Here is a 23977-nt window from a genome sequence, read left to right on the forward strand (position 1 = left end):
AGGCCTTAGCAGAGTGAACACGGTCTAAATGAGGAATGACCTTGAGATGTTTTTCAACTCAAACTCCCATTAGGGAGTTGGAATGATGATCGGGGATGATGGAAGTTGGAGTTCAGTAGCATCTGAAGGGCGACAGTGCCCCATTCCTGCCTCACTGGAGAGGCTGAGTTTTTGCCCAATTCATGCATTAACTGGCTGCATCCCACACTGCTCCAGTAACCTACATACGGTAATTATGAATCTTCATCTTCTTCTTCCATTTTCAAAATAGTATGCCATTCCTCTATTTGATTTACAACATCAATTTCAGTACAAGTAAATTTCATCCATCAATCGATACAAATTCAGATTAAGCTTGGTACTTTTTAAATAATAATTTTTATTAATTTTCCATTTCAATCCAATGATAGCCTCATTAAAACAATATCAAATTAGAATACAATTACTAATACCAATTGTTCAAACACCAAATTATATAATTTAGGTGGACTCCCATGTGCTAGAATTGATGGTTTGATGATTTTCTTCATTTATGCGTTCCAAAATCTTATTAATTTCCATTACATCCCGGTCAAAATAACAATCCCTTATACAACAACTGCAATATTAATAACTTCTATTCGTGTTGACAGATTAAATGATTTATAAATCTACAAGTCAGGCACTCAAACTATATCCTTGTTCTTCCTGTGTGTGGCAATTATCCTGTCCGTGGTGTTTATTCCTGGCCTTGTAAAATGTTATGTCTATCTTTTCCCAGTTGTTGTTGTTCTCCATCATGCCTTGGGTGGAGATGATATCCCATTGTTGTTTCAGAAATTTCTCCATTGCTGTGTTCAGATTAAGCTCAGTATTGCTCGTTAGAGTGTATCTCCAAATAGATATGTAATTGTGAAGCTACATGGAAGGTTTGAAATTCCATATTCCGAAGCCACTGGTACCCAGAAGGTAGACTGCATATTTTGCATGCAAAAGGTCTCAGGTTCAGTCCATGGCATTGTTGCATAGGATTGGGAGACACCTTTGCCTGAAACACTGGGGAGCTGCTGCCAGCCAGTGTTGACATTACTAGGCTAGATGGAATCTGTATCAGGCAGCTTTCTATATCCATTGTTCCTAACTGATGTCAGAAGTTCCTGTGTAATCAAAGCCCACAAAAAAACCTGTTTATCGACCTCCAGTAACCAGCACTGTTGTACACCCAACAACCTATATTTAACAGGGGGAAGTGCAGAATTGGCCAGCCTGAGCCTGGTAATATGAGGATAGATTATGCATTGTTACAAACTAATCCAAATAGTAAAGAATGATTTGAATTCCACACTGCCATCTGGTGATGTTACACGGAATGGCAAATATTGTATATGTGTGCATATGTATGTGTACGCACAGTATATCTTTGTTTATATCTATATAAACGAGCAAACTAGATACAAAAGTGGTCAACCTGTCTGTCAGGACTGGGTTGTAACCGGAGGTGTGGGGAAGCAGGCAGGAGATGACTCCTTCGCCTGTTCATGCTTTCCACTAGAAACTGGATTCTGTATACAGTGGTACCTCGGGTTAAGAACTTAATTCGTTCTGGAGGTCTGTTCTTAACCTGAAACTGTTCTTAACCTGAGGTACCACTTTAGCTAATGGGGCCTCCCGCTGCCGCCACGCGATTTCTGTTCTCGTCCTGAAGCAAAGTTCTTAACCCAAGGTACTATTTCTGGGTTAGCAGAGTCTGTAACCTGAAATGTCTATTACCCGAGGTACCACTGTAGTTTTAATATAATCAAAATGGTGTTTTTAATATATATATATATTAATATATTAACACCAGGACGCGGATGGCGCTGTGGGTTAAACCACAGAGCCTAGGACTTGCTGATCAGAAGGTCGGTGGTTCGAATCCCCGCCATGGGGTGAGCTCCCGTTGCTCAGTCCCAGCTCCTGCCAACCTAGCAGTTCGAAAGCACGTCGAAGTGCAAGTAGATAAATAGGTACCGCTCCAGGCGGGAAGGTAAACGGTGTTTCCGTGTGCTGCTCTGGTTCGCCAGAAGCGGCTTAGTCATGCTGGCCACATGACCCGAAGCTGTCTGCGGACAAACGCCAGCTCCCTTGGCCAATAAAGCAAGATGAGCGCTGCAACCCCAGAGTCGGTCACGACTGGACCTAATGGTCAGGGGTCCCTTTACCTTTCTATAAAACACCATATAACCTATTTTCATTTCTGCAAGTGGCTGCCCTTGCTCATTATTGTTTTCAAATAATTTGTCACACGATCAAAGCTGAATACAAATAAAAATGAACTGATAGATTCTCCATTCATTTCCCTTAGCTTTGGATTAGTATCTTGGTGCAGCTATTAGCTGCTAACTAGAGAGAGACACATGAAAATAGCCGGGCTAAAGCTTTATGGTGCAAGGCCAAAAAGCTTTTCACGGCTCCTCACTGGCATTTCCATAATTACTGATGGAATCGGTGAGCAGTTGTGGCCAATGTCCTCTCCACCCCCCACCCCTTCTCAGTTGGCTAGGACAGGAGGCGAAATGCTTTCAAAAGTAACTTAATCTGCTTGGCACGGGCAAGGTTCTTTTGAAGAGCGCGAATGTTTTGCCACTGCACCAGCCTAAACGAGAAGTATGCTTCGGTTATTTAATTAAAGCCGATTGTGTAGGCTTCCATTAGCTGATCATCCCTCTGCGGTCGAATTGGATCATACTGGTGCCACTGTTGAAGTAGATTTGTATACTAGCGTCCATAATGCTGCCCTGTTGGAAGGGGAAAACAGAGAGGGCCATGAAAGGACTTGGAACTTAGCTGGGGCACGGAGGAGGGAGGGAAGAGAGAGAGAGAGACAGTGAATATCTTTCATAATCTAAATTCTGACTGCCTACTGCCAGCAAGGCTGAAACACTGCCTGATTGTCCGAGGTTAGCATGAGTTCATACAGGGAATACTTGGCTGTATTTGTCCGAGAAGTGGCTTGGTTTTTGTGCTTAATTCAGCGCTGGCTTTGGTTTGGAATTCTGGCTACTGCAGATACAAACTGTGCAGAAACAGCCTCCAAAGGAAAAGCGGTATTTATTTATTTGATTTCTCTCCCACCCTTTCTTTCCAAAGGCGCCCAGGGCAGCAAACAATAAAGTAGTAAAATAAAAAAACCCACTAAAATGCAGCTAAAAGAAAAGGAACACGTTTCAAACCATTAAGAACATCTGAAAGCAGAGAATAAAAACCTCCATCAAATTCTGAACTTTTAAATTTCCTTTTCCTTTTTAGTGGCCTCATATCAGCATGGCAGTGACTTTCTGAAGATAAGGGGCGTTTCTCAGCTGCTCAGCTTGCACTGCTATTTCCTTATTCTTTGGGCATAAAATATGCACTGTAGCAATTTCACAACAAGATCCAGCCACGCATCATGCCGGCTCGCAAATCAAACTGTGGCCCACATGCAGCTGGCATTTAACACAGAGGTGCGCGTGTACAAAATCAGCGTTTGCAACAAATTTTAGGCTGCACACCCAAACATTTTCTCAGCAATGAAGCAAATTATCAGCGGGCTGCTCTACCCGTGAGTGTCAAGACTAAAAGCACTAAAAGAAGAGTAAACTGAAAGAGAGAGAGAGAAAATTACCTCGCTTGAAAGCTTTGCCAACCAAGGTGGCATAATGGGCAGAGTGTCTGTGGCAAGGGCCAAATTAAAATCCTTAATTAAAATCATGGTATGCCCCACGGAGAGCCTCAAGGTCCATAAATAGTGGTCCCGGGCCCTAAGGAAGTTAGATTAGCTTCAACCAGAGCCAGGGCCTTTTCAACACTGGCTCCGGCCTGGTGGAACACTCTGCCTCATGAGACCAGGGCCCTGCAGGATCTGATTTCTTTCCGCAGGGCCTGTAAGACAGAGTTGTTCCGCCTGGCCTTTGGCTTGGAGCCAATTTGATTCCCTCCCTCTCTTTCTTTTTTCTTTTCCTTGTCCTCCTGCGATGAGGCTACATTTTAATATTTTAATGTTTCAATATTTTAATGTTGTATTTTAATCTTGTTTTTAAGTTGTAATCATTCAACTTGTTTTTATTATTGCTTGTAAGCCGCCCTGAGCCCGGCCTTGGCTGGGGAGGGCGGGGTATAAATAAAAATTATTATTATTATTATTATTATTCAGCTGTGAGGCTCAATGAGCCAGTCCCTATGGTCTCAAGGTTACCCTACTTCACAGGGCTGCTGTGAGAATACTGTGAGGAGTAATGGCATATATACCAACTTGAGGTGGTTGGTCAGTGAATGAGATATAAATGCAACGAATTTCTTTCCCCATTTCTAAGATTGTACATGAAATTCAGAATGGCCCTCATAAATAGAGCCATGGACAGGAAATCTGAAAAAAAGAAGTTGTTTGATTAGGCTTTCGTTTTCATTATAAGCAACAACAACAACTTTATTATTTATACCCCACCCATCAGGGTGGCTCACAGCATATATCAGAACATACTAAAACATCAAACACTAAAAACTTCCCTAAACAGGGCTGCCTTCAGATGTCTTCTAAAAGTCAGATACAGTGGACACTCAGGTTGTGAACGTGATCCGTGCGGGATGCACGTTCGCAACCCACAGTGGCGCATCTGTGCGTTTTAGGACTTCTGCACATCCGCGAAACCCGAAAGTAACCCGTTCCGGTACTTCTGGGTTGCTGCGGGTCCGTAACCCAAAAAAACGCAACCTGAAGCGTCTGTAACCCGAGGTATGACTGTAGTTGTTTATTTCCTTGACATCTGATGGGAGGGCGTTCCACAGGGCGGGCGCCACTACCCAGAAGGCCCTCTGCCTGGTTCCCTGTGAGGGAACTGCCAGAAGGCCCTTGGAGGAAGGTCATCTGGTTTTGCTGGTCGCAGGTGGAGACAGCCTAGCCACAGGGACTCATGCTCAGGTAAACTCATGTTTGGGTTATGGAAATGTGTTTTACATGAGGCTTCCCTTGAAAATGGTCCGGCATCTTCAGTTAGTACTACAGTGTGAGTCTGCTGGGATGGGAGCTGTTGTCCAACAAACCCCAAAGGACCTTGGCAGGGGAAGGCTGCCTTAATGAAGCGAAAACTAAAATCGCAACTTAATTCTCTTCGGTCAAATCCTGAACTGAAGAAGTCTGGTTTGAAAAGATTCAGGAGTAGTCTGAAGCAACGTGAGTCTCCTCCAAATCAGTTTGAAGAAAATCAGGCTGTTCCTGAAACTTTGGGACCAGTTCAGGGGAGCACAGGCAGTGTCTCTGCTAAAACTAATATGTCACCTCTAGCTCTTGTTATGGTAAAATCTAGGTGCGAGGCTGCTCAGTCACCCAACTCATCGGGCAGAGCCCGTGGGTCCCTGCGGAATAAAGGAAGGATTCCAGCCAACCAGAGCAAATAGCTGTAGACCAAAGTTTATTGCGCAATAGGTTCAAAGAGCAAATTTGAACCCCGAGGATGGGGTGACAAAGACTTTTAAAACTTTCCCACCATATCCCAGAATACAGTTCATACAGCATCATTGCTACATCATGACATGTCACAAAAGGGGAGGGGTTAACCTTGGCAAACATGTCCAGACAAGCCCTTGGTACAAGATTAGCATAAGAAGACATGGCAGGGCAAGACTCAGGCATAAGATTAGCATAGACAAATATGTCTTAAGTACCCACCACCCAAAAGTACAATAGAAGTTCCTTTGCATGTCTGGAGCCTGAGGCGAGTCCGGTGATGAGTTTTGGCTTCACTTGGCTAACAATGAGCCCAGCAATTGTCACCTCTGGGAACTTTCTGGAGTCCTTTTCAAGAGGAAAATAGCTTTGGAATGGAGGGAACTGGGAAAGGAGATGATTTTATATTATTTTTAAAGCTAGGTAACTTCCCTGAGCTGTCAAGTTGAAAGGATACATTCAGGCATAATATTTGTAATATTTAATTTACGGAAAATATTTAATTTCCGTAACACTCTGAAATGGTTGTGGACGCTGCCATACAGAAACACTTCAGAAACTGTCCACGTGGCAACTCAATGCTTATCCTGCACTCCCCCCGATCAAAGGTATTCACCAAAATACTCTGTCTTAATCAAGGGGTTGGTCTGAGCCTCTGAAACAGGCCTTGGCAATGCAGTCGAGTCTCATTGTGGGAAGTGCTGGGGTGATCAATACAGTAGCACATCATTATGCTGGTTAAGCCCCCCCCCCCCCCCCAGTTTCTCCAGTCCCTGAAGGTCTTCTGAATACGTCTGCAGCTGAATGTGGCTTCCCTTTGTGCCAACAGTGATAAATGTGTGCAGGAGCAAGGACTTGGAGGTCAAATAAAAGAGAGAGAGAAAGTGGGGAGCTGATACTGCATTTCTTACACACACACACACACACAGAGAGAGAGAGAGAGAGAGAGAGAGAGAGAGAGAGAGAGCAACACAAAGCAGGGACTTGCTGCGCAATATTATGTACACTTACCTCTGAGCAAGCCTCACTGTGCTCCAGGGGGCTGTCTTTTGTCCAAACATGTATGGGATTGCTCTGCTAGAGCTTTAATTCACACCTCTTTGTACAAAACGCCGCTAGATTATTCATCGTAATTCTTCTCAGCCAAGCTATCCCCTTTCATGCAATGTTTGTGTGTGATCTGCCTTCATCTTCCCAGGTGATCAGACTGGGGGGAGCGAAGCACACATCAACGCTGGGATACAAAGGGAGCATGACAGATGTGTTTATATAATGAACAGCGAAGGGGAACCGCATTATATAACTTTCCTTCACGATTCATCGTGCAAATACATCTGCCGTGCTTTCTCTTTTGAGCAGTTCCACAGCCGTTGATTATGCAAAGACGCGTTTACAAGAGTCATTCCGCTGAGCTGGACAATTTGCTCCGGGGGGGCAATTTACATCTCCCTGAAGTTATGACACTTCTTCCTCTGTTTGTAAAAGGTGTGCGTATTCCGGGCAGCATTGAACACCCGGCATGGGATAGATTAAATCAACCTTCACCAGCCCTAGTGCCTGCCAGGTGTTTTGGACTTCAACTCTCATCGGCACCGGCCGTATGGAGGGCCCCAGGCTGGGGGAGGCTGGATTAAACCATCTATCACCAATAAAGGTCCATCATTGTAGATAAAAGGTAAAGGTACCCCTGCCCGTACGGGCCAGTCTTGACAGACTCTAGGGTTGTGCGCCCATCTCACTCAAGAGGCCGGGGGCCAGCACTGTCCGGAGACACTTCCGGGTCTCATGGCCAGCGTGACATCGCTGCTCTGGCGAGCCAGAGCCGCACACGGAACGCCGTTTACCTTCCCGCTAGTAAGCAGTCCCTATTTATCTACTTGCACTTAAGGGTGCTTTTGAACTGCTAGGTTGGCAGGCGCTGGGACCGAGCAACGGGAGCGCACCCCGCCGTGGGGATTCGAACCGCCGACCTTTCGATCAGCAAGCCCTAGGCACTGAGGCTTTAACCCACAGCGCCACCCGCGTCCCTATCATTGTAGATACTGATTAGGAAAACTAGATTTCTTCCAGGAATTAGCAGGCAACAACTAAGGGTGGGCAAATCAGTCAGTTTTGGTTGTGTTCAGCTTCCCTATTTGTGTGTTATGTATATGTATATAGATATATCCTTGGGGAAAACGTGGCAGCAGTTTACTGTGCGTTTCTCTTAATACGCACATTTTTGTATGCTATATTTACATGTTTTTACAAGCAATTATTGTGTGCTATTTTCACCAATATGTTCATTTTTACGTACCCTCTAATATACCCTTTTTAAGTTGGGAGAAGGTCACCACAAAATTCTGAGTGATAGGTGTGTTTTTGTTTACATGTTGTTTAGTACTCACATACAAGCACATAACATTTTGCCATGTTCAAATAAAAACCAGGCAGCAGAAACAGAAGGAGATTAAACAAACAGAACAAGGATACCCATCAATTCTCCAGTTTTTGCAAACATTTGTACACTCTAAAAATCATATGAGTACCAAAGCATTCGACAACCAAGGTAGGACTGTATGAGGAGCAACCCCAAAGTTGCAAAATAATACCCTTTTTAGGACTCTTGTTTAGGCTGGATGTTAAACAAAAATAGTGAAAGGGTGAGAGAATGTTTTGAGCATGGCAGGGATGCCATAGTGTGGGCTGCAGTATAATTTCAGAAAAGTAGAAAATGTAATTTTAGAATTGTAAAAGAAACTTTTGTTTTGTGATTCATGTATGTATGGGATGGGATCCTGGTATGTGTTTGGGAGTTTGTGCCAGGGCAATGCTTGGCTCCTGCTTGCAAACAACCTGCAGTGTGAGCCAGAGTTGCACCACTGGTCTTAGTTTGTGACACACTTGCTGAAATGTTTGCCCACTGGATCAGCGATATTTGTGTTCCATTGACAGAAGGATTTATCTGTATTTATCTACCCTTGATTTCAATTGGACTCAAGCGTTCCTTACAAAAAAAAAGTGTTCTCTATGTGTTCTCTAGGGACGCGGGTGGCGCTGTGGGTTAAAGCCTCAGCACCTAGGACTTGTCGATCGAAAGGTCGGCGGTTCGAATCCCCGCGGCGGGGTGCGCTCCCGTCGTTCGGTCCCAGCGCCTGCCAACCTAGCAGTTCAAAAGCACCCCCGGGTGCAAGTAGATAAATAGGGACCGCTTACCAGCGGGAAGGTAAACGGCGTCCCGTGTGCTGCGCTGGCTCGCCAGATGCAGCTTGTCACGCTGGCCACGTGACCCGGAAGTGTCTGCGTACAGCGCTGGCTCCCGGCCTTTAGAGTGAGATGAGTGCACAACCCTAGAGTCTGGCAAGACTGGCCCGTACGGGCAGGGGTACCTTTACCTTTTATGTGTTCTCTATTCTGTCATGACTATCAGTTAAACTTACACATAAATTTGCTTTCTTCCTTAAAGTATTGCCAAGTCTTCTAGGTCAGCTTGGCATTCTTTTGAAAATGCTATCCATTTAGTACAGGAAGAAGGCTTGCTTTCTCCACCTAGTGGCTCAAACATAACAATGTGAAAAAGTACATTTTTTATTACAGTATAATAATTGTCAGATAAATAAATACTTAAGTAGCAAATCCATAATAGTCCAAACCACTGTAGTATATTCAGTATGCTACAACTTGGCCTGTTATTGGGTTATTAATGAAGAATTTATCTAATAGGCATTTCATTGCAATTTTAAAAATTGTACTTTAAAAAAAAACCCACACACCATGTGTTTCCTTAACTCTGTTTTTGTTGCTATATGTGGTGTTAAATATTATTTTTGCTTTTGCTTGTCTACATTCAATCATAAGAATAATGTTTGTGTATTAAAGTAACATGAAGCTGAAACACAAACAACAAATTTATTTCAACAAATGATTGCTTTTTTAAATAAGTACTTAAGCTTTCATGAACACGTCAATTCTATTTCTGAGATTAAAAGTGAGCATCTTATTAATGTACAGGGTTTCAAACTTTAGCTTAGCAATCCTCCTCAGTCTGGAAAACAAACAAATGAATGAATCTTTATTTGCATCAGCCATCGGCCATAGCAATAAAACAACAATACGATACACAAAGAATAGAAATAAAAATCAATTATATAACTTACATTTTAGGGTTTTGTTTTGTTTTTGTTTGTTTTTTTAAAAGATATTTATTAAAAGTTTTTTTATTACAGAAAAAAAATGTAAAGAAAAACAGACACAATGAAAATTTTTACAAACAATACATCAAAAATAAGAAAGGAAAAAAGAAAAAGAAAAAAGAACAATACATCAAAATAGCCTAATAAAAAGAAAAAAAGAGAAAACACCTCCAGATTCCATATCATAAACTTTCATTTACTTATTCCCTCGACTTCCTCACACCTCCCTTTTTTGTATTCTAGTTCAAGTTAACTAATTCAGCAAATTCCTTCCCTCTTTCACAATTTTTTGTTCTTTAATTCATCTTCACCTAATCATACTTTTAAATTTTCCAATTTAGCCCAAACAATCAGTTTTTACTTAATTCTTTAGCACCTTTCTGCTAAAACCATATAGCATCATTCCAGTATTCTTCTAACATTCATTAATTTTACAATATTTCTGTAGATATACTTTAAATTTTTTCCAGTCTTCTTCCATCAACTCTTCTCCCTGGTCTCGGATTCTGCCAGTCATTTCCGCCATTTCCATATAGTCCATCAGCTTACATTTTAGGGTTTTGAATCAATAGTCAAATAGTGGATCTTGTTCTAATTGCCCCAGCTAAAAACCTTGCAACCTTTGCTGTCACCTGCTCATCTTGATCTGCCAAGAGAAAGGACACTGTGGCAATGGTTGAGTGACCGGGGATGGACAATAAAAGGGGTGATAACCTCATTCCTCAAGTCTTTATAAAGAGTGCAAGCCAGAAGGGCATGTGCCACCGATTCGGGACTGCCATCTCCACAGGGACATAAGCGTTTTTCGTGTGGAATCTGTTGGAATCGTCCCTCAAGTACAGCCGAGGGCAATGCATTCAATCTTGCGAGAGTAAAAGCGCGTGTATATTTTAGAATCGCTAGGTTATGCAGATAGGGTGCTAGAGAGTCGAAATGGGAAGTGGGGAAATAGTCATACCATGGGCAAAATTTCCTTATTGTGGCCAAGTTGTTCTGACGCTCGATATCCTTTAGGCACTGACAAATCCGACTGTTTGCTTTACTAAAACCCAAAGCGAGTAGCTGTTGTGGCGATAAACCACAAGAGTGAAGTTTTTGACAGACAATTTTAGTCCAGGTGTGCTTGTGACAATCTTGCAACTCTAGGGATATTAGACCGGGGGGATTTGAGTTTAGGCGTAGCCAATAGTTAAGTGTCCTATGCCAGATCTGTAATTCTACCGAGGGAAGATTAGCCTCTAGGCGCACTGATGTGTTTGGGACATAGGGTGGTACAGAGAAAATTTGCCATAAGAAGTTTTGAGCTGGCCCAAGTGTGATTAGAGTTTGCTTCATGTGACCACTGTGTAGATAGTAGAAATGAGGGAAACTCCAGGAAATGATGTCTATGATCATTCCTCCTATCCAGCGTGTGACAGGTGGACTTGGGCAACGATTCTGCTTATACAGGATTTTAAAGCAGTGATTACAGTTGTGTAGGAGTAGTCCCACAGCACAGACCGTCCGTGTGAAGTGGCTCCTCATGCCCATGTTTCTGAGCATAATGAAGCAATCCTTTTTTAATCGTTTCGAGTGATTTGGTTTACCAATGGCCTGTTCGTAATGTTTCTGGAACACCCTGGGGAGCTGCTTCACCCATGCGTTGCAGGTTCGATCCCTGTATAGGACAGCTGCATATTCCTGCTTCGAGGGGGGGTTAGACTAGGTGACTCTTGTGGTCCCTGCCAACTTCACAATTCTACGATCCTATGACTTTTTCCCAACTTGGGAGGAGGGGGAATAGTGCCTTCCTTAACACAAACCTCTCAAATGAAGGGTAATGTGCTTCATAAGATCCGATATTGCTAGGTTAAATATCTTATTCTTTCCTAGCAGAGGCCCCGGTAGAAACCTCAAAGCGGCTCCTTGTTTAATCCCCTGCAATACTGATCTCTAAAGCAAACTCCATTTATCTGGCCAAGGGGACTGGAAATAAGGATCAATAGGAGACGCGGACAGATTTACCAGGATGGCTGGAGGGGGTGTGTGGAATGTATTGCACTTCCATTTACATGCTGCTGCTGACCGCAGCTACAAATACATAAACATCTCTAGGTGCCTATTTACTTGAAGATCCATTGTAAGCTTCCACTTTGCCTCCAATTGGAGGAAGGTTGCAAAAGACGGGAGAGGAGGCATGGTTGCTGCAGCTATTAAAAAAAACACCCCTAAGCACCCTAAATGCCTCATATTGACAGATGCAGTCAAAAGAGGCAAGGTAATAGCTATTAAGCCATCTTCATTGTATTCTGCAGGTGCTTTCTGTTAAGTTGTGGGTGAACATATCAGACGACACAGCGATTCACAGGCCAGAACAGAACTGAACTGAAGGGTTCAGCCAACCTGCTCATATAGAGCTCCACTACAAAGCAACAGTAACAACTTTCTCTGACTATCCAATCACTGAACGTCGCTTTCAATTCCTTATTTGCATATGTGGACCTGAGTGAAAACTATCTACAGTATCCCCCTGCTGGCCCAGGGTGAGAACTTCAGTACATAACACTTTCATTCCCTCCCTTCCAAGCCCTTGCTTTGGCAGAGGAATCTAGTGGAATAGGGTGGCCAACCCCAGATGCTCCCAGGGGCTCTGGCGTGGCCTTAATCCCTGGAAGGGGATCGGCCAAAGCAAAGTGAGCCCCTGGATTCCTTTAATGCAGCCTTTCTCAACCTGTGGGTCCCCAGATGTTGTTGAACTACAACTCCCATCACCCCTAGCTACAAAGGCCAGAGCTCAGGGATTATGGGAGTTGTAGTCCAACAACATCTGGGGACCCACAGGTTGAGAACCGCTGGTTTAACGGAATACCCTAGCATTGGAGGGGCAGGCACCATAGCTGTCAACTTTCCCCTTTTTTAAATGGAAATCCCCTTATTCCGAATAGGATTCCTCACAAGAAAAGGGAAAAGTTGACAGCTATGGCAGGCACAGCCTAACCACATCCCCTCCACCACCATTGAACCAATGCCTAACTGCCAAGCCTTACAAAGTTGTGACGATTTGTTATACAGCAGGCAAAACCTAAGTGGCATCAGCCAATCAGCCAAATGGGAAAATTCCTACTGGGCCCCTGTCCCAAGAACAGACGACCCACGGTGGCATAGCAAGGTCATAAAAGGTAAAGGACCCCTGACCATTAGGTCCAGTCGTGGCTGACTCTGGGGTTGTGGCGCTCATCTCGCTTTATTGGCCGAGGAAGCCGGCGTACAGCTTCCGGGTCATGTGGCCAGCATGACTAACCCACTTCTGGCGAACCAGAGCAGCGCACAGAAACGCCGTTTACCTTCCCGCCGGAAGGTAATTTATCTACTTGCACTTTGACATGCTTTTGAACTGCTAGGTTGGCAGGAGCAGGGACCGAGCAACGGGAGATGACCCCATCGCAGGGATTCGAACCACCGACCTTCTGATCTGCAAATCATGGGCTCTGTGGTTTAACCCGCAGCGCCACCCGCATCATAATGAGCCCTAAATAGAGGGAGGATGGGGTTTTTCCCCCAGTGCACGAGGCGAAAAAGAGGAAGCTCAATGCAACATGCAGCGGTATATATGGGTTCCTCGGCTAATGCATGAAATGATCCCATTGGCCAGATTTACCCCAGCAACCACCCGCATCCCTGAAAATAAGACTTAACAAGTCTCTAAAAATGTAAGAAGCGCCTCCCAACTTTCACAAATAGAGAATGCGGCTGCACAGGTCAGGATATGTTTTTTTCTAGCTCTGAATTAAATATTTCTCCCATTGCTGTGAAAAGCAGCGACTGCTTTAAAAGGCTCAGCTACGCTAGCCTGTCCCCCACTCCCCACCCCCACCCCGGCAATTAGTTGTCTTCTCTAGTTGGGTGGTGTGCCTTCCTCTGATCAACACTGGTGTGTAGCTGAGCCAATTCGAGATAAAGAGTTCATAATAGCAGGGCAGGAAACCCGACACAGGAAGATAATGATCAGCTTGCAAGCCTGGGAAGAATGTATACTTCAGGCAACAGGGCTGCTTAATGGAGTATGGATGGCTTGTTATGTCAAAAGGATGCCCAAAGAGCTATGTTTTGCTGACAAGGCTAAAGGTATCTCTGGATGTTGTTGGACCACAGCTCCCATCAGCCCTGGCCAGCATAGCCAGTAGTCAGGATGATGGGAATTGTAGTCCCCCCAGCAACCAGTTCTAGGCTATTTCTAGACAAGAGGTTCAATAAATGTGCCAGCTCCCTGAAAGCTGGTATTTGTGACCTGAGCAAATGCATAATGTCTCAGCTTGAGAAGAAGAAAAGACACAGCCATCTTTCTTTTTGGTTTATCCCAGCCTACAAGCATCATGGGCCCCCACAGTAGAATTTCCATACAGTGGTATCTCGGGTTAAGAAATTAATTCGTTCTGGAGGTCCGTTCTTAACCTGAAACTGTTCTTAACCTGAGGTACCATTTTAGCTAATGGGGCCTCCCATTAACTAAGGTTCTCAGTCCCGTGCTTCCTTTATAATCCTGTCCAGGGGTGGGAGCTGCTTCCAGTATGGTGTAGTGGTTAAGAACGGTAGACTCGTAATCTGGGGAACCGGGTTTGCTTCCCTGCTCCTCCACATGCAGCTGCTGGGTGACCTTGGGCTAGTCATACTTCTTTGAAGTCTGTCAGCCCCACTCACCTCACAAAGTGTTTGTTGTGGGGGAGGAAGGGAAAGGAGAATGTTAGCTGCTTTGAGACTCCTTAGGGTAGTGATAAAGTGGGATATCAAATCCAAACTCTTCTTCTCCTCTTCTTGCTTTTATCACCTGCTAATGCACCAGCTCTCACCATTTTAAAGGCTCCCTTCCGCCTACCAGGTTCTAACTGCCCTGGGAGGGAGGCTTTTGTAGGAGCAATTGGTGGCCACAAGAGTGTCTGAATCACTTCGCTCACCTTCAAAAAGTGCCTCTGGACCTACATATATTGAGTAAAATAGAAACATTGCCACCCAACCCCACCCCACCCCACCCATCTTTCCCCTCCTCCACCTCTTTCCCCCTTTTCTTCCTAATGTCTCAACAAATGAAACTGATCTGTACAAATGTTACATTAAAAAAAAAAAAACCACGAGAGAGAGACATTGCACATACTTTTGTAAATCAAGAAAATCTTTAATAAAAATACATATTTTTTTAAGTGCCTCAGGGGCTTCACATGCTCATTTCACATACACGGGTTTTGCCAAGATGTCTCTGAGTTCAATCTCAATTATCCAGGCACAACAGAAATTGTGAATTGCACCCAAGTTAATTGACCAGGGTAAGTTTACTTCAATTCCGTTCGGATTCTAAAACAGGAATTTTCTTTTTTGTTTTCGTTTCAAATTGCAGGAGAGCACATATATCATTGATAGTATCTATATATTATCAGCGTAAGCCGTGGTTTCTAGTTTTGCCTTGTTTTAGGTTCCTTTTTGGGCTTTTGTAATGCCTCGGGGTGCCATTTATAGGGCTCAGCTTATTTTTATATATACTCCTTAAATGTGATTTCATTTCCTGCTTGGTCGAAAGCAGCACAAGAAAAAGTGAGCCACACATTACTTTAGCTCCATAAACCATTCCCAGAAGTCACACACCAGAAGAAAAGTAAATACAAATCCAACTGTGCCAGATTTGGTTTTGATTTAACAAAACAGATCTCCCCACCCCCCCTGACTTCATCCAGGACCTTGTAGAAACCAAATTCTTTGCGATGTCTTCTTTCCCCTCATTATCACCTGTCAAAGTCTAGTTTCCATTCATTAAACCCACCCTAATATTATTACATCAAATAAAATCAAAGTTGTGGGGTTTTGTTTTGTTTTTAACACAGTTGGCTCTGAGTACTCTCTATTACATTTCAAGGCAAGGGAGAAAGCCTTTATTTCTGTACATTTGTTTATTTTGGCAATTCATGCCTCTTCCTCTTGTGCCTCAAAAAGCTGGTCTTTAATAAAACAAAAGCTTCAAAGTCTTTCTTACAGTTTGAAGTTAAGAGGGAAACAAGTCAAAAAAGGATTGGCCTTCTAAATGAGCAGGGGAACTTAGATCATTGAAGGAGACTGCTGAGTATTTCATTTTCCATCATTGTCTACTTCTCAGCTAAGGCTATGGAGAAAACCTGGAGAAAAACGCACTGAACATAGTGGGTAGGATGCAAGCACCATTTACAGTGGTACCTCGGGTTACAGACGCTTCCGGTTACAGACTCCGCTAACCCAGAAATAGTACCTTGGGTTAAGAACTTTGCTTCAGGATGAGAACAGAAATCGTGCGGCGGCAGCACGGCGGCAGCGGGAGGCCCCATTAGCTAAAGCGGTACCTCAGGTTAGAACAGTTTCAGGTTAAGAACGGACCTCCGGAACGAATTAAGTTCTTAACCCGAGGTACCACTGTACTCACATCATGAAGTTATACCCATGATAAGACTCTTTACCCCGGCATTTAATACTTGAGACCCACCCTTGAGACCCACTTCAAGACCCACCCTATTCCTGTGACTATAATTTGCCTTAACTGTTGTTGTTTTATGAAAAAAATAATAATTCCCGAAATGTAAATTTTTGTAACCCACCCTGGGGCGTGCTGTTGAAGGGCAGGTAATAAATTCAATAACAAATAAACAAATACTTTTTCCACAGTCAGCAAAACAAAACAAAAAACAGCAAGCCTTCATTGCAGAATAGATTTCAGACTCATTTGTCTCTTCAGTGACCTGTTGATTCTCTAACAAAAGCAAAGTGGAAATGGGTGGATTCTGTCAGGGAGTGCCGTTCTCCTGGGAGATAAAGGAAAAATCATTTTGAGCAGAAGTCATCAGGTTTTTCCAACTTTCTTGAGAACTCTGAGTAATTTATACCCTGATTTTTGTTGGAAACATTTCCAACGATAAAGACTGTATGATATGAGCTCTAAGCAACAACCAGCAGTCCCCCCCCCCCAAGTAAGGTCACATCCCATAGACAGGTGTGTCATCCCTCTAAAGGGCCAACGCCAGTCTTTCCAAGGTTATGCAAATTCTAAGTGAATGGCACCTGTCAAGAAGATGATCAGGCATTTATGAAGCTTTTTATGCTCATCAAGCAATGACTTTAGGACCACTTACCACACTTTGTAGTAAAATGTGTGGTAAAATGATCGTCTCCGTGGGCTTTACAACACATTTTACCATACACTCACACCTGAGCTGTTGTAAAATAGTCATTATTGGTTGAAAGAAATCTTTGTGGGTGGGGAATTCAATTTGATATAGTTTGATCATCTCCGAGGGCTTCTTGTGGTATTAAGAATTTTACCACATATCTAGCACTGATTCATTCTTCAGTAAAAGGTATAAGGGAAAACACGTGTGGTATAATAGTCATCTATACCCATTCTGTAAAATTGGGGGCTGAAAACCATAAAAACAATTTGTTCATCATGCTGATATGGGTTAAACCACAGAGCCTAGGACTTGCCAATCAGAAGGTCGGCGGTTCGAATCCCGGCGACGGGGTGAGCTCCCGTTGTTCGGTCCCTGCTCCTGCCAACCTAGCAGTTCGAAAGCACGTCAAACTGCAAGTAGATAAATAGGTACCGCTCCGGCAGGAAGGTAAACAGCGTTTCCGTGCGCTGCTCTGGTTTCACCAGAAGCGGCTTAGTCCTGCTGGCCACATGACCCGGAAGCTGTATGCCGGCTCCCTCGGCCAAGAAAGCGAGATGAGCGCCGCAACCCCAGAATCGGTCACAACTGGACCTAATGGTCAGGGGTCTCTTTACCTTTACCTTATATCCATTCTGAAAAACTGGGGGCAGAAAACCATAAAAACAATTTGTTCATCATGCAGATAGATAGATATAGATAGATACATGATAGATAGATAGATAGATAGATAGATAGATAGATAGATAGATATAGATAGATATAGTATCTGACCCATTTGACTGAGTTACCCCAGCTATTCTGTGCAACTTTAAACAATTACTTTCCCATTCTTATCTATATCATTCATTTATTTTTTTATATTTAATGAGATGTATAATGGGCTTTTCTCGTGCAAAACTGAGATGGGAGCTAAGCCACTAAGGAGAACAGCACAACCTCATAGATATTATTTTATTTCTTTGTTTTAGAACATCTATGGGAGCCGCTTCAGAGCAACCCTCTCAGAATGGTTTACAAAAATACAATATAACTTCCGTCCCCATCCCCCATAAGTAAGAAAGGTAAAGGTACCCCTGCCCGTACGGGCCAGTCGTGTCCGTACGGGCCAGTCGTCTCCATAAGTAATCAGTCATTAAAACAAGACACGCACAGCACAGCAATAAAGTAAGATTAAAACGCTGGCTTATAATCTCATCAGATGCTTAAATGGTCTGGGCAGCAAAAACTTTTTTATATGGAACTGAAAATAAGGCAGGTTCCAGCCTCCTTTATTTGGGTAGTTGGAAGAGAATTCTAGTGATGAGGTTTCAAAACAGAAAAGGCAAACAATTAAACAGCATAAAATAAAAAACCCCAAAATACAGTATTGGTAAGCACAATATTTGGTCAACTCCAGATTTCTAATTCAAGTCTTTTTTTTCCTTTTCTTTTTAAAAAGAGATTGCAGTAAATAAACTCTATTTTCTAACTAGTCCTAACACTTGATATAGAAATCTTTAGATGAGTTTCAGCAGCTTATATATGAAAGCATTGCATCTTTCTCCCTGCTACTTTTATGGGCTCCTTCCGTTAAGTATGGTAATTTAATTCACTGAAATTGTAAGTGCTTGTATGCATTACTATGTGTTTAAATTTGATTGGTTTGTAACTGAATTCTAGAGAGTTCTCTAGTAGTTCTCATGTGATTGTCTAGCGCTGGTCACTTGGGAGGTATCTGGTGAAGGAGGGACTACATTTTTTGTGAAGCAAGATGACTGTTTTAGAGTCCACTGTGAACACTGCTAAGTTGAATCGAGTGTTGGAGCGCTGCTTCTCTGCTTGAAAGGTAAAGGTACCCCCTGCCCGTACAGGCCAGTCGTGTCCGACTCTAGGGTTGTGCGCCCATCTCACTTAAGAGGCCGGGGGCCAGCGCTGTCCGTAGACACTTCCGGGTCACGTGGCCAGCGTGACGAAGCTGCTCTGGCGAGCCAGCACCAGCGCAGCACACGGAAACGCCGTTTACCTCCCCGCTAGAAAGCGGTACCTATTTATCTACTTGTACTTAGGGGTGCTTTTAGAACTGCTAGGTGGGCAGGAGCTGGGACCGAAAGACGGGAGCTCACCCCGCCGCGGGGATTCGAACCGCTGACCATGCGATCGGCAAGCCCTAGGCGCTGAGGTTTTACCCACAGCACCACCCGCGTCCCGCTTGAAAGGTAAAGGAGAAGGTAAAAGTGGAAATCTCTCATAGGAGCTGCAAGGCATGGCCTAACTGAGACACAGAAGGCTAAGTGCAGAGCTCTGGAAAGAGGAAACTACAGTTGTTTGGAAGGTAGAAGAAGAGACTATAAACCCATGCTTGGAGGAGCATGCGACTGTGAATATTATGTTTTAATTCATCCATAAGTATAAGTTCTGGCAATTAAAGTTTTTGAATGCTTAAGTCTAGGTAGTGGTTTAATTTCCAAAGAAGGGTGTTAGTCATATACAGTGGTGCCTCGCAAGATGAAAAGAATCCGTTCCGCGAGTCTCTTCGTCTTGCGTTTTTTTTCGTCTTGCGAAGCAAGCCCATTAGCGGATTAGCGCTATTAGCGGCTTAGCGGATCAGCTGATAAGCGGCTTAGCGGATCAGCTGATAAGCAGCTTAGCGGATCAGCTGTTAAGCAGTTTGGGAAAAAGGGGGGGGAGGGAAAAAACCCCACAGGAACTCACAAGACATTTTCGTCTTGCGAAGCAAGCCCACAGCAAATTCGTTTTGCGAAGCACCTCCAAAACGGAAAACCCTTTCGTCTAGCGGGTTTTCCATCTTGCGAGGCATTCGTCTTGCGGGGCACCACTGTATATGATTTGAGCTTCTTAGCTGCGATTTCGCTACTCTTACTTCAACACCTTCATGGAAGGGAATAAGCAAAGCTTCTCCAGGCAAAACGAGGATAATACATTTTAAAACTTACTTTCATATTGGGTGGGGGTGGGTCGAGAAAGACAACTGGGAAGGCAGGTGATCAGTCAGGTGGGGCTCCTTCACAAGTATAAGGAGGTGATATTTTACACATTGTTTACCTCACAGAAGTTAATTTTAAGAGGTGTCCTTGGGGGAATGTCTCCCTTCCTTCCTGATAATGGTCTCCGAGGGTGAATCTGTCTATTTTGTGGATTTATGCAAAACTCAGGCTACATGAGCCAGTCACCTTGCTGCTATAGGACAGCCTTTGCTCATATAGTGATTCTTAAGGACAAAATTTCAATGCTTTGCATTTCATTATAGGCGCTTACCACCCAAGCTTCCCTGATGGATTAACCCATATATTCTAGCTGCTCTCTCTGCCTCGTAAGTCCACCCCTCAAAGCTACTTCTGTATAGGGTGTTGTTGCAACTTAAAACAACATATTGTTATGTTTTTGTGGGCGTTAGACTCCTACGACTTTGGTGTATGTGTGTTAAAACTGGGACCAGACCATAAATCTCTGGACTCGGTACGTGTTAGATTTTAGTTAAGTCCAGCATGTGGTAGGATTTAATTAAGCCCTGTGTGCTAAGCTGGATGCTGGAGCCTGTGCGTTAAACTTATTGCAAGGCCCATGGTGTGTGTTTGAGCTGTGTACTGGATGCTTTTAATTCACTGGAATTAGCATGGTGTGAAAGAACTAATTTAGCTGGACAAACTTCTCAAGTTCATAGAATCATAGAACTTTAGGGGTGGAAGGGACCGTAAGGGTCATCTACCCCAAACCCTATGGGATGAAGGAATCTCAGCTAAAGCATCCATGACAGATGGCCATCCAACCTCTGCTTCAAAACCTCAAAGGAAGGAGAGTCCACCTTCTCTCATGGGAGTCTGTTCCACTGCTGAACAGCTCTTACTGTCAGAAAGTTTTTTCCTGGTGTTTTGTCAGAATCTCCCTTCTTGTAACTCGAAGCCACTGGTTTGCGTCCTACCCTCCAGAGCAAGAAAAAACAAACTTGTTCCGTCTTCCACGTGACAGCCATTGAGGCATTTGAAGTTGTATATTAGATCCTTCTTAATATTAGGGAATCAACAAGTGTTGAAAGATAATTGTCAGGCTAATGCCCTTTGAGGTGTTAGCCTGGGGTAATGGGCCATTAATGCAACAACAGATCAAAAGGATGGGTCCTCTAGCTGTGTTAGAAAAAGGACAGCGGTTCGGTTAGTAAGGTTGAGAGGAAGCTGGAATGTGCCTTGAGAGAACAAGGGTGTTCCTGTGCCTATAGGAGAAGCAGGGTACTCTTGGAACGCTGGTGCCCTGAACCTCCCCATCTTAGGCTCAGGCTGTATATATGTGTAAATAAACCATATATCATAAAGACACCACAGTCTCTGCTGTGCTTCTTCATCCAAAAGGAGACACAGACCCTGGTAAACATGCCTGGAACTCCCTGGAATCTCTCACTGCTGTGGAGATTGGGGGTGGTGTGTGACAATATCCTCACATGTCCACTAAATCTTTCCTTTCCTTTGTAATCGTGATGCCAGAAAGAGGCACCGCGATTTGCAGAAATGTTGGCTTCAGAAAGCAGGCCAAAGTGTGGACAGAGCCTTTCAGAGGTAACTGGTGTCAAATCGAAAGGGCATTTCCTGTGGCAGAATTCAATAAAATAAAATAAAAAATAATTGCAGCTGAGTAGTGGGAATGCTATTCATTATAAGTAGAAGTTTCCTATGTGTGTGCTTGTGCGTAGAGCTTTCATTATCTTTTTGTGAGGTTTGAATGATAAAAGGGCAATTTTCACCATAGACTTGTAATACTTGTAAATATAATATATAATGGTTTATATTTGTCTTGTTGCGCAATAATCCCCCCTATCATAAGCAGGCAGGTATGGTGTGCATGTTGTCCAAATTCAAAAGCTCGATTAAGAAGCCAAGGCTGGCTTTGGGGAAGTATATGGATATTAGTCTTAAAAAAAATTCCCCAAAAAACATTGCTCACAGTTGTACAAGTAGTGTGAACATGGGAGGGAGCCATTCCTAAGCAAACATCACATTTAGATCATAAGATATTTACAGGGATCTGTTTTATTTTGTCATTCACAGCACAGTATCTTTCAGTGTGGCAAACAGAGGCTTTAAAAAAACACACCAACCACCCTGGATTCTGGGTTCATGGATAAACTTTTTCCCTTTTTCAAGGCATATATTTTTCAAAGTACATTTTAACAACAATACTAAAGGGTCTGTCCTTGAAGTACTTCCTACCAGTTCAAAGGCAGAAGAGACATTATTTAAGCTGTTGCTTTTTCAGCGAGCAGCAAGAAAATCCTTCCAGCTTCAAGCAGGATAACATAGCCAGGACTGATGAAAAAGGAAGAGACATCAAAGTCTTTTTCTTTCTTCTGTGTGGTTGCCAAGCATCCTGAAACAAACTATTGTTTTAACACGTTGTGTATTGGAGCCAAATGGAAAGCTTAGAACCGGATCATTCACTGACTGAAAAGGTGACCAAGTCTCTTTATTCTTCAGTGATCTAAGCTGCATGTGGGAGATCTGTGGATCAGGATGAATAGGTGATCCGGATTAATTAACTAGCAGAAGAAAATGCTAGTAGTTCTGTGCAGAAATGGTGTTGTGTCCAGTGCTCTTTATTCTACTCTGAACAGACACATTGAAATTAATGGACACGGCGAATAATGCAGGTCTGTTCATGTCACTGGGTCTACTTTGAGTAAACCTCAGTTGGCTACAACCTTATATTTTCCAAACATTGCAAGAAACACACCTCTTGTTTTGCAGATAAGTGTCTTGCACTTACAATGTCTGTGTAAGGGATGGTAGATTGTTACTTTATCTTTTAAAAGGATATTTGCAGAGCTGGAAAAGGTGCAGAAAGGGGCAGTGGAAGCCATCAAGGAGAGTTGCTATACCATATTTGAATTTAATCAGAGATAAGACGTCTTGCCCATGTTTGCACATTCACACTGCAAACCTATTTGAAATCAATTTAGAACTTGCATGTGGGGGGCAAAGAAGAACCTGCTTCTATAACTGCTAGATGTAAGCTGTATGACAACTGGAAATAATAATAATAATAATAATAATAATAATAATAATAATAATAATAATTTATTATTTATACCCCGCCCATCTGGCCCACTCTGGGTGGCTTCCAATCAAGCATTAAACACAATACAGTATTAAATATTAAAAGCTTCTCTAAACAGGGCTGCCTTCAGATGTCTCTTAAAGATAAGGTAGCTGCTTATTTCCTTCACATCTGAAGGGAGGGCGTTCCACAGGGCAGGTGCTACTCCCGAGAAGGCCCTCTCTCTGGTTCCCTGTAACCTCACTTCTCTCAATGAGGAACTGCCAGAAGGCCCTCGGTGCTGGATCTCAGTGTCCGGGCTGAATGGTGGGGTTGGAGACCCTCCTTCGGGTATCCTAGGCTGAGACCATTTAGGGCTTTAAAGGTCACCACCAACACTTTGAATTGTGCTTGGTAACATACAGGGAACCAATGTAGGTCTTTCAAGACCGGTGTTATGTGGTCCTGGTGGCCACTCCCAGTCACCAGTCTAGCTGCCACATTCTGGATTAATTTCAGTTTCCGGGTCACCTTCAAAGGTAGCCCCACGTAGAGCGCATTGCAGTAGTCCAAATATCAGATAGTTCACATCCCAGTGTATAATTGCAAATAAACTACAGTGGTACCTCGGGTTAAGAACTTAATTTGTTCCGGAGGTCTGTTCTTAACCTGAAACCGTCCTTAAACCTGAGGTACCACTTTAGCTAATGGGGCCTCCCGCTGCCACCACACGATTTCCGTTCTCATCCTGAGGTAAAGTTCTTAACCCGAGGTACTACTTCCGGGTTAGCGGAGTCTGTAACCCAAAGTATTTGTAACCCGAGGTGTTTGTAACCAGAGGTACCACTGTCCCTCCGTTCTTCCCCCCTTCCCATTATATCCTCCCTGCTTGTTCTTATTCCGACTTGCGCCCTTTGCTTTTCCTGTGCTTCTTGCTTCCGGTTTTCACGCCATCCCCTAGCTCCCTCTCTGAGGCGGCATCCCTTTGCCAGGTTTTAACAGTTCTCAATCCCCACTTGTGTTGCCTATCGGCTGCTCCTCAGCACTTGAGAAGGCTGCGTGGCTCCTCTTCAGGCGGCGGCTGCTTATTTCGCACACCGAGGCGAGGCATTATCTGAAGCATCAATCCAGCACAGCAGGGGAAATTATGGAACACAGCCTGGAGGGGAGGTCGATGACACAAA

The 23977-nt window shown here is 43.6% G+C and overlaps 1 long non-coding RNA gene across 3 annotated transcripts in view; it reads left to right on the forward strand.

Moving 5' to 3' along the window:
- LOC310660502 overlaps window positions 1–23977 on the forward strand; it is a 103667-nt gene that overhangs the window by 57994 nt on the left and 21696 nt on the right. The window contains exon 1 of one of the 3 annotated variants that reach the window (XR_014503448.1): window positions 4651–4915. The exons of the other annotated variants lie outside the window; for them this stretch is intronic. This is a non-coding gene — a long non-coding RNA (uncharacterized lncRNA). Of the gene's footprint in view, window positions 1–4650; window positions 4916–23977 lie in introns of those variants that run through there. 3 annotated transcript variants of the gene reach the window in all.

Source organism: Podarcis tiliguerta (genome assembly GCF_965153285.1).
Source record: "Podarcis tiliguerta genome assembly, chromosome: 12".
Taxonomy (NCBI): Eukaryota; Metazoa; Chordata; class Lepidosauria; order Squamata; family Lacertidae; genus Podarcis; species Podarcis tiliguerta.